The 9,350-nt window shown below is 48.8% G+C and overlaps 1 long non-coding RNA gene across 1 annotated transcript in view; it reads right to left on the bottom strand.

The window, feature by feature from the left end:
* The window catches only part of LOC119099982 (uncharacterized), a 4,199-nt gene extending 805 nt beyond the window's left edge, over positions 1 to 3,394 (bottom strand). The window contains exons 1-2 of the long non-coding RNA XR_005094447.1: positions 3,261 to 3,394; positions 1 to 8 (exon numbers count right to left, since the gene is read on the bottom strand). The exon at positions 1 to 8 is cut by the window's left edge and continues 805 nt beyond it. This is a non-coding gene — a long non-coding RNA (uncharacterized LOC119099982). The remainder of the gene's footprint in view (positions 9 to 3,260) is intronic.
* Between the last annotated feature and the right edge of the window lie 5,956 nt (positions 3,395 to 9,350).

Raw genomic sequence — 9,350 nt, 5'->3', positions numbered from 1 at the left:
GATGTAAGCTGTAACGAACAAATTTCATGTGAACATAACATTTGGCAGATGACGTGAACAGTGCATCTCATCCGCCCTGTTCTCCTCTGTCTTACTCTTTCCTGCATCCTCGCGACGCCCCGCTCTGTCTGGTGCAGGCTGTATGCGCCAGCCACAAGTGAGCCGAAGGGCTCTGGTGGGACACCCGTCAGAGCGCCCAGCACACACCCCGAAGAGGGGTCCCTGCACCGGCTTACGTCATAGAAAAGGCCTAAGACATTGCTTTGATGCTTAAAATTTGAATGATCGTTAAGGTTTGCGCTAAGCGGTACGTTCCGAAAAAAAGTGTTGATGGGTGTCATTTTGTCAGTGACCAGCTTTGAACTGTAAGAAGCCCATGGAAGATGACTGTTGTGGCCCCTGCTGTAAAACAATTCAAAATGAGCATCAGAAACTACCTCACAAAGCCAACCATCCAGCAAAAACGCAGGTTGGCTTTGACCTCGCTTTTATCTCCACACCTGACCCTAGGTCAATGGAGTTTAATATAATCCTCAATTCAATTTCTTTTCTTTTCTAAGAATATTTCAGAGATGTGTGACTTTGTACAACACTCTGTTGTCGCATCAAATGGACGATTCCCTAGCAATTCCGTTCGCTGACAGCCACGGCCTGGCTTTGACCTGCCTTAAGTCAGAAATCTTACAGGTCACATCTTTTTTATAAAAAAGTTGCATGGCCCATAGCTACGCAAAGTTTTGCGGTTATATTCCGTTCGAAAATCATGCTGATAGAACCTTCGGGAGTGGCGAAATTAACCTACCCAATTCTTAATTAAAGCAATCTATTCCGACCTACCCGATCCGTGTTGGTGTGTACGTGATGAAATGCCAATAACAAATTCCAGATAGCTATACGCGAAGATCAAGCCAGTGAGATGTTGTGTTACCACCTGTAAGAAATCGCGCCCTTAACTCAGTTGTCAGTGCTCCCTTCCCGTTGTGAAACTATGGGCACGGCCCGCTAAATACCCTTCAAGGGTTGACTCCTGTAAGAAAGACCAACTGGGATTATTTACTGCAATTACGGTTAGTTAGAAGCTGGTAACGTATTCTGAGTGTATTTCACTGATAGCACTTTTCAACAGGTATTAAGTTGTGGTCAGGTAGGAATAAGTTATGAATATAATGTACCACCTTCTTCTTCTGTATGTTTTCGCAAGCTACTGTGTGTTGTTAACATCTATACCTTACATGAGGGACATTATTTTATCAAATTACGTAAACATGCCTAATGCAAGCTTTAAAAGCTGATAAGCCCATTCTCCAATAGACAAACAAGGGGACCTTGCCACACTTCTTTGTGACCCGGTGCCCATATCATTATAAACCACGGCTCAAATGGGCTAAGTGCGCAAACGTGTGCATGGTACAATGCAAAGGAGAATGGTTCGGAACGTCCGCTGCATCCGCCAGCTATCAGCTGGCGCCCCTGCCTCGCCTTATCCCATTTCACGCTTTCGTCGAGCTGCTCAACTGGAACGGGAGATGGAGTATGGGTGCGTTATAATGTCCAATTTTCAGTCATTTTCAGGTGCGGTGTGGTGCGGTTTATAGTGAGGTGTGGTGTAATTCACACTGCTTAAAGGGGCAGACAGTAGTTTGCAGACATCAGAAATGGTAGTATACGAAACGTCCGTTAGGTGGCGTGCTCGTATTAAGATCCAGCGTCCAGTTCGAATTCCGCCTAAAATGCCTACATAAATCACACAGCACCCACTGTTTATAAAAATGCGGCCATTTTGCTCCATCTCGAAACGGTTGGAGATCAGTAAACAAAGGCAACCAGTTTAGGTAGCACATGAAAACCATTTGCGAAAGAGATTATCCATATGAAAGGATATTCCAAAGTACTCTAAAAAGGTTATCTTACAAGGTTGCATCCCACGTTAAAGGTCAGGTTAGCGCCCCACTGCTGCCGTATTGGACTGATGTTGATAAATATAGTGTCATCTGAAAGCCATTTATATATTTGAGCCTGGCCTTTCAAAAACGCATAAATCCAGGTCGACCTCCAAGATCAAATCATAAGTCTAAAGACGGAGTAGCGCCGTACTGCCACTGCATAAGACTGATCTGTGCAAATCAGGTGTCATTAGAGGGCCCAGCGTCCATTCCAGCATAAGCTGTAATGATCTCACTGTTTAATGTCCACTGCTTTGGTCAAGAAGCCCGAAACGTAACAACGAATGTCAAAGCATAGCATAGCACTACACTGACGTTGTACGCGACTGAAACTGATCAACAGGACATCATTTGAGAGTCAGGAATACATTCCAGCCTGGGCTCTCAAAAATGCATTAATCAAGAGTGGCCCACAAGGTGACACCCGAGTCCGAAGGACGGGGAAGTGCACAACTGTTGCTGTATGGGACAGATTTATTCAGGTAAGGTGACATTTGAAAGAAAGGCATCCATTCCAGCCTGGGCTCGTAAAAACAAGCGAGTGAAGTTCAATCTTCAAAAGTCCTATTCATGGTGAAAGGATATTTTGAGCTTTTTCACCATGGCGGTAAAGGGTGGTGTTTTGGCAGACCAGGTTAGAAAGAACACTGGGCTTTATAATGACACCTGATCTGTACAGATCGGCCCCACAGCGTCAGTATGGAGCTACCCCATTCTTTGGCTTTGAATGTTATCATAAATATTGAACCTGATTGACTAGTGTTTAGAGACCAGGCTGCAACGCATGCCTGGCTTTCAGATTATGCATTATTTAAAACATAATACCCATACAGAGTCATGATATTTAGCAAGATCATGACTTAAAGTCACGCTCGGACTCGCAAATAGGCCGCCCTATTGGGCTTTGCAACCTGATTAAAACTGCAGCTTAACCCCTTTGTGCATGTTAAAGATATTACATTTGTTTTCCAAAAGTTCTATACAAGTGCTAGAAGTTTGCTGGTAATGGCTGGTTTTTGACCACGACGTACTGAAGTGGTGGAATAAGGGTCTTCACTACAAGCCACGCTCAGCAAAAACTGACCCCAAAGCATCCCTGCAAGACACTAAACCAAAGTTTCCTTGAAAGCAAAATGATGAGGTTAGCCGGCTCAGCTTCGAGGAAAAAACAATATTTGGCCTGATTGACTTGAGACAAATTGTTTTGCATATTGATTCAGAAAGTGCTTTGCAAAACTACAGTCATGTTACCAACGACAGAGTTGGCGACTGCAAAACACGCACCACATTCTTTCCCGCACTCAAACGCTGACAGACCTGTGATCGGTGCGCCGACCAGGCAGCCACCGGAGGCCGCCGCCTGCACGAACGCCCAGGCGCGCGCGAAGTTGCGAGCTCGCACGCGCTCCAGCGTGTAGGCCTTGATGGTGTACCGGTACCCGCCGAGCGCGACGCCGTACGCCCCGACAAACAGCGCGTACCCGGGGTACCCGCGCACCGCCGGCAGCGTCATCAGGCACAGACCTGAGGACGGCCAGCGACGGCGTGAAGGGACACGCACGTGTGGCGGGCGGACAGGGCCGGCGGGCAGAGGTCTGGAGCCGGGCAGAGCCCCCAGATAGAGACTTGTAGCTGGACAGACAGAGTCCTCAGACAGGGGCCTGGAGCTGGAAGGGGCCTTCAGACAGAGGCCTGGAGCCGGTCAGACAGAGCCCTAAGACAGAGACCTGGAGCTGGACAGACGGAGTCCTCAGACAGAGGCCTGGAGCTGGAAAAGGCCTTCAGACAGAGGCCTGGAGCCGGGCAGAACCGCCAGACAGAGACCTGGAGCCGGACAGGCAGCGCCCTCAGGCCGAGACATGAAGCAGGATAGGTCCTGTGGGCGAACAAACATGGGACAAGACAGATAACATCAGCAGGCATGAAACTGGAACAAGGCAAACGGGAAGACATCAATGCCGTCGTCTTCAACGGCCGCTACCCCGCCTTCGCACGGCACAGCTGTGGGGCTGACGCTTGGCTCGGTGCACACCTGTGGCCGTGAGTGTCGCCTGACAAAGCCGCTGCCGCGAGAGCCAGCACTGCGAGCTGGGCCGCAGCACCAGCAACGCGCAGCAGCCGCCGCCGGCCGCCAGCGCCAGGCCCAGCAGCATTGGCAGCAGGATCAGCGAGGTCTCCGACAGGCCTTCCCGCTGGCATTCCGCCATCTGCCGCAGCGGAGAGGTCGTCAGGATGGGCTCTTTCCCTGGCGCACAGCGGAGATCGTCAGACTGCACGTGCTACATGCTCACCAAAGCACATACAAATTCATAGCAGCGATTTTTCAGATATTACTTTGCAAACCAAACCAGACCACACAAACCATGTCAGGTGTGAAACGAAAGTAGAAAATAACTGCGCTCGAACTGTGCAAAATGTGGTTTCACATATATATTATGTGTATATGTAGAGGTACATTTTGTCCTTCGCATATTGTGAACAAATATTTGGAGTTAAGTTAGCCGCCGCCCCATTGAACCCAAATTATTGTTTTTGAATATATATATATATATATATATATATATATATATATATTATACTAAAGGAACAAGGTGTTTGTGTGTGTCCGTTGGGTCACCTTCAGGCCTAGCGATAAGAAATTTTTCGACGAAATTTGCACACGACCGAGATCCGCCGGCTGCGCTTTTCTGAGTCGCGTCAAAATTTCACATTTCGCGAAAATGAGCGCGTGCCGAAAAAGTGCAAAAGTTCCGCAGGGTTAACGCGGGCGACGCCAGTTTCAAAAAGACGACCGGCCGACGGACCGACACGCATCGCTTCCCGGAGCCGCATCTCGGTAACCAAGGGTCGCAGTGACATGAAACTTCACAATGCGATAGAGCTCGGAATGGGCCATCGCAATCGAGTGCGTTTTTGGCGCTACGTCACATGTGGCACGTGTACACGTGTTGAGAAGATGAAATTGGCCGTTGTTAATGCGCTTTTACGCTTACCGTTATATCTCGGCGTGCAAAGCAGGTAGAGGCCTGGATTTTGGTTTCCAACATTCACAATTGAAGCGGCTACATTTTCAGTGCGCATTGTGACCTTCTGCAGCGTACTGTTGCGCTGCAGATTGCCCTGTTGCAAATTGTAATACAATTTGTTGTAATACAATTTGTTTGTTGTAATACAATTTGTTGCAAATTGTAATACAATTTGCAACAGGCCGAGTTTCAAGACCGGCGCAAAATACAAGCCGCTAACGTCAAAACGATGCGTGGTCTAGCGTTGAAAACTATATCAGCGCGTCGGCCGATTCGTCCGGTCTCTGGCGCACCCTTTTGTTGACCGCATTTTTAAAAATGTCGCTCGCAAATGAGCTTAGACTAAGGGTTGCATGACGGCTTTTTCGCGGCGACCGCGGCAAGTTGCTACCCCGGCTCCCGGCGTACGCCTGGGACGTTAAGGGTTAAAATGGTCGTTCGCACGGCGAGCTTTCGACTTTGCTCACATCGTTTGCCTTCTTATTAAAGAGCGAGCATTCTGAGTTCCCTTCAGGCTGTCCTGGTGCAAGGCTCTAAAACTCTTAAAAGTCCTGGTGTAGGCCGGCGGGAGGGTAGTCTATAGGCACGATCTCGGCTCAGGCATGGTGATCGGCGGCGCGCTGTGTGTGACGGTCGCCGTGCGCGCATAGGCGTGGATTTTGTTTCCCAAAGTTCACCATTGATCCGAATACACTCTCAGTCGCATCGCGAGTTTGTGCAACGCACCGTTGCGCCGCAAATTGCACAACTTGCAAGATGCCAAGCTTTAATAATATAAATGGCAGGGTCACACGTATCACGCGGAACGGGATCACAGATGGATTTTGCTCCCTTCCACTGATTTGAATCTTTTGTGCCACATTTCAGTACCTATGGAACTAACACACCCGGGATTGGCGCGCTTTAATGATGAATAGAAGGAACGAGATAATAATGTTTGGTGACACGTGTCATGGCGCCCATGTGATGAAGTATGGATTTACGCGATTTTGCTCTTTTGACGGGCTTGCACGTTTCCGTGACGTCTCAGAAACCAGGGAATACAGTACACAGCGACTGGCATGCTTCGATAAGTGATCTAACGGGCAATCACTGAAACGTGTACGATGTCATGCTGCACGTGTCATGTGACACGTGCACATTAGCTGTGAAGCTGTCTTTTGTCGATTTCGTTCATGTTTACGCTTTACGCGGGATTTCCGCTCTTATGGCACGTAGTGATACGAGACTGGCATGCTGCGATAGGCTACTGAACGGGATATCCCATGGTCACATGTGTCAAAACTGCGGGGTGGCACGTTACACGTGTCGGGCACACGCGAGCCGGGAAATGGTTTTTGCTCTTTTCTACGGGCATACACGCTTTGTACCACATCTCGGCACCCAGGGCACGAAGGTACTTGGGAGTGGCATGCATTTATAAGAAATCGAACAGATAATGACGTTGCATGAATTGTCACGTCGCACGTGCTGTATGGATTAATGGGGAATCGAAGCGACAATCACGTGGTATAGATTGTAGCGCCACGTATGCGCGAGCCAGGAAAATTGATTTGGCCGCTACTGACCGTTGTTCACTGATGGATACAATACAATGTCGTTGGATGCAACAGTAGTGCGTGCTGCCGTCATTCAAGGGCGGACAGTGGATGGAAGTGGCAAAAATCACCCGTCACGTCCCACTGATCAATCACCGGTCCCATGGAATAGGTTCAGCTGTGTTGCAGAGAGGTCATGCCGAATGCGCTCTCTCCTGCCAGCGGCCGCCAAAGACCGCCAACACCGCGCGCGGCCCGCGTCCGGGTCTTTTTCACACTTCGCGCGATATCTCGGCGACCAGGGCACCTAGAAACACGATTCCAACTGCAAGAGATACATAATGAAAATTTATAATTTTTGCCTTTTTACTTAGCGTAGTGAAGCAAGCGCGAGTGCTTGTCAAATACTATTCCTGTCTGGTAGCAAAATATTGATCCTGCAATGTTGGCTGCCGCCAATTCTTTTTAATGGAAACATGTTCTTATAATAATGGAAGCCAAATTAGCTCGGTTGCTATTTGCGCAATCTTTAGCATTTTCAGAATTCAGAATGGCGATCGCCGCCATCTTGAATGCTATCCATCTCTCTTATCTTGATCCGGATATATATATATATATATATATATATATATATATATATATATATATGATATTTATGCCTATTTATTTGAATTATCATCAGCGCCGGGTCCATTTCTGGACTTATTTTTGGGCTACGAGGCTAATTCAACGTCAAATCAGACGCCAAATGCCAGTTTCAGAGAATGCTTTAAACGTACAGTGTCACCACATGTTAACGAGACCTTGAGCGCAGTACTACCAGCCGGCACCCGTCACACTCCTCCACGACCTTTCATAGTGATCATAACTATGCACACCTAGCTCCCCCTCGTTATTTTCGATGTTGATCTGCCTGCTGGTGCCATGGCCACAGCATGCCATTTCTCCTTAACACTTACAGCAGTCTGTACACCAAAGGCCTGCACTGTGGTTGTTCAGGCTGCAGAGTGCTATGCTGCATACCAAGCTTCCAACAGTGCAGCCACAGGCTACTGCATCCAGAAGCGCTTCGAAAGTAACTGCTGCTGCTGGGAGGGGCGGTATGAAGTTGGAGACTTCGACGATCCAACCCAAGTTAACAATATCTCTACCTTCTCTTCCTGTGGGGAGTGGGGGGGGGGGGAGGGACGCTTCCAGGGGTGGAGCGGGAGTGTAGTTGGCCAGTCAAGCCTCCAAACTTTAGGTCAGACCTTCTGCAGTCCCAGGCACGTACCAGACGATCCGCTACGGCAGCTGACCAAGGTCCATCAACAGAAGCGCCTGTTGATGGACCTTACTTGTTGATGGTCACCAATCTGCTGGTGACCTGATCTGAGTGTCACCAGGCGTGCGCATCCGCCAATAGCTGCTCCCTGGCATGCAAGAAAAGATGTTTCATCTGTCTCACATGTCAGCTCAGTCAGCGAGCATGATTGTGGTGACTTGCCACCAAGAGATACGGCAGCATTGCCTTGAGACGGCGCTGCTGAAGGAGGCAGTCGTCGTTCCACCCTCCGCGCAGGAGCATGAGCGCTGTAGAGTATGGGGGTAGGAACAGGGGGGCCAGGTGGGCCATGGGCCCCATCCACTTTTCAAGGTGGAGGGGGGGCCGCAGTGTTTGCTGCCCCCCCCCCCACATTTTTCAGATTAATATCGTTTTTAGCTTACTTTTGCACCGCATTTAGGTATGCATGCCGATTTAACCAACTCACCAGCCATCTTACTCAAGATGCGTCATCTTTTTCTTTCGCTTATTGGCCATCGCCTAGTGCCACAGCAAGCAGACGCCACGTGGCATATGGAGACTGCAACAACGGGTGTTCAGGCTGTTGTTGTCATAACTTGCGAGCGCGTATGTTCAGAACCATTTAACATAGTTTTCATCAGTAATCAATTCTGACTGAATCCTGAACATTTTAAGACGCACATGGATTAGCCATGTTAATGCAAGCTTAGGACCCCATTTCACCTACATCTATGTTCAGGGATTCCTCAATATCTCTGAAGAAAACAGAAAAGCACGGAATTGGAGCCTGTGTGACAATTATTGGACGACCTTTGGCGATCAGGAATGTTATTGCGTCAATGAGGGTTCCTGTGCTGATCCGGGGCCAACTGTGCGGGTCAGAAGGCCTTCCGTGTCAGGGGGGGGGGGGGGGGAACAATGTGATATGATATATCCTTCCAATAGCTTCCTGATCGACCAGGAGAGCCCGCCCGTGTCGCTAGAATGACAGCCAGAAGACACTTCGCGATGGGACGGATAGGCCCTTCAGCCCTCGACCGGAACCGGTAATGTACCCTTGGTGTTCTACTCAAGGGGCCTCTTACCCGGAAGGAAATAAGGGGCCTCACTGTTGTTGAGTAGAGTGGAGGTCTCATTATTGTTGAGTAGGGTAGGTCGAAATACATTTTAAAAACTACTAAGGCCATCCCATGTTTGCCTGAGAACGTTCATTTTTCAGAATGGGTTAGTGAAAAGTGCATCAAAAGGTTTGAACATGTCCGCCCGCAACCTTAAGAGCAAGGACAGCGATGGTCCGGTTGCAGATTCCGTAAAACTGAACGGCGACGGCCATTGCAAGTGCCACCAGACGGCGGGTGCCGTGTTAATCGGTCTTCTGGACAGATTGATAGTTACAGAAACACTAAAAATAAAAACCTACCTTTACCTTTCCACCACCAGATTCCAGCACCACTTCGCGGTGCCTTAAGGGCCAATCTGTTTTTATCATCAGTCTAAAAGTCGCACACGTGAAATGTGCACCCAGACTGCCTTGTAGATGTAAGATTTGATATCTTGA

This window comes from Pollicipes pollicipes, unplaced genomic scaffold, assembly GCF_011947565.3.
Source record: "Pollicipes pollicipes isolate AB1234 unplaced genomic scaffold, Ppol_2.1 Scaffold_4881;HRSCAF=5763_pilon_pilon_pilon, whole genome shotgun sequence".
Lineage (NCBI taxonomy): Eukaryota > Metazoa > Arthropoda > Thecostraca > Pollicipedomorpha > Pollicipedidae > Pollicipes > Pollicipes pollicipes.
This window is presented reverse-complemented; position numbering and strand designations above follow the sequence as displayed.